We start from the raw sequence: 1,897 nt of genomic DNA, 5'->3' as shown, positions 1-1,897 counted from the left end.
ACTGCGCCTTCCCCAGACACCGCAGCCCCCGCCCGCCCGCCCTCAGGGTTACTGCTTGGAGCGGCAGACTGCCCCCCTGGACAAGATCTGAAGTCTCCCTTGGGGGGAGCTGGCCCGGGGGGAAGCACGGCCCTCGCGCCCCACCCTCTGAGCCCCGCTCTGTCTGTCCTCCACTTCCTCGTCCACGCCCACCGCCCACCGGAACCCCGTCACACATCGAGACAACAGGAGCTCCCAGACCGGCCACGCCCACGGGCCCTTCAAGCCACTTCCCGATCAGTGGTCCCAAAGCATCATTCAAAAGTCAGTTTCCCCTCACCTCCAGGGTGCCTCGAAACTTCTTAGCCTGGCAAGGGGAACCTCCCATAAGATGGCCCCATGTGGCTTTGCCCAAAGGCCTCTCAAAGTCAGCAAAGGTGTCTCGCTCTGCTACCTGCTCTCAGGGACCAAACAGGCAAAGCGAGCAGTGCGGGGGAGACGCCAGGAAGGTGCTACGGGGGACAGGAAGGGACAGTGCCACAGGGCCGTGTGTGCGCCGGTGCGGGGCGTTCTGGCTGACTTAGACAGGGCGGAGGCCGTTCCAGGAAGCAGCCGGCTGCACAGGGCAGGACGTGAAGGAAAGACGGGCGGTGACAGGCGAGGGCGGGAGGGTTGGGGGAGGGTGGCCCAGGCGTGGGAAGGGTACTGGTCTGCACGGCGCAACGCGGCCATTCCCCAGCTCGCCTGCTCCCCACACACCTGCCCGGGGTCCAAGTGCTGCAGCCCCCCACCCCGGAAATTCACCCCATCAGAACTGCACACACACTTATCCTGGGGCCCAGGAGCCACGACACCCCACAGATCTCTGGCAAACACATGGCAAAAGGCTAGAAATGACCTAAACGCCCCAAAACAGGGGCACCAGTAAACCGCGGGGCTGCCAGAGGCGGTGGCACAATGCAGAGACCAAAAGATGAGGCGCAGCCACGAGGGGCGAGGCGGGGGGGCAGGGGCCGGCCGTTCCTCTGCGGGAACGGGGGGAGACGCGCGGCCGACCTCATGGTGTGTGGGAAGGGATCACAGACGCCGTAAGGGCTGCCTCCAGGGGAAGGGGCAGTGCAGGCAGGGGACAGAGACAGGAAGCTGAACGCATGCACGGAATACACCTCGTTTGACAGACTGGACTTTGGACTTACAATTCTAAAACAAAACTAAATTTAGAAACGCAATCTCCACACTGACATCAGGAATCAATGAAAGAAAGGAGCCTGTAGGATCCCGCGGGCACGGCCACCCAGAGGAGCCACCCAGGCACCCTCCGAGCACGTGGGATAAAGTGCGGGTCACCGGCCCCGTGCTGGTCTATATCCATTGCCCGCAGTGTTAACGACTGTGGCTGTCGGGGGCAGAAGAGACACACGCGCAAGACAGAGAGGCCTGATGAACCCCGTCGGCCTCAATCTGAAGCATCGTCGAAACAAATCAAAACACGGGTCCTGACTGTCTCCCCTGAAAAGACCTGGAATCAAGACCAACCCACTCGCCCCCCTGGGGCCTGGCTGTGGTCCTGAGCCCGTGCTCTCCCTGGTCAAGTGACTGACCGCAGGTCCGGGACAACAAAGCTGCAGCATGAGCTGGAGCGTCTTTCGCAAAGGGTCACGGGCCACTGAGAGGCCACCACAGGCCCAGACGGAACAGCTTGTGCTGGCACATGTCAAACAGGTTTGACTCCGTGACTCAAAGACAGAACGAAACTAGGCAAATAGCTGATTATGCCAGTCACGCTGGGCGATGCTAGCGGACCAGACGCGTCATTTGAAAGCTTGAGAGAGACCGAATCAGGCACTGGCGCTGGAGGAAGGGGAGGGCCCAGGGGAGGGGTGGGAGTGACAGAGCCCGTGCGGCTCCACGTGCACGC

General features: G+C 62.0%; 1 protein-coding gene across 2 annotated transcripts in view; it reads right to left on the bottom strand.

Moving 5' to 3' along the window:
- OSBPL2 (oxysterol binding protein like 2) overlaps nt 1-1,897 on the bottom strand; it is a 26,613-nt gene that overhangs the window by 13,922 nt on the left and 10,794 nt on the right. The gene's annotated exons all lie outside the window — the stretch shown is intronic.

Source organism: Pteropus vampyrus, unplaced genomic scaffold (genome assembly GCF_000151845.1).
Source record: "Pteropus vampyrus isolate Shadow unplaced genomic scaffold, Pvam_2.0 Scaffold239, whole genome shotgun sequence".
In the NCBI taxonomy this organism is placed as follows: Eukaryota; Metazoa; Chordata; class Mammalia; order Chiroptera; family Pteropodidae; genus Pteropus; species Pteropus vampyrus.
This window is presented reverse-complemented; position numbering and strand designations above follow the sequence as displayed.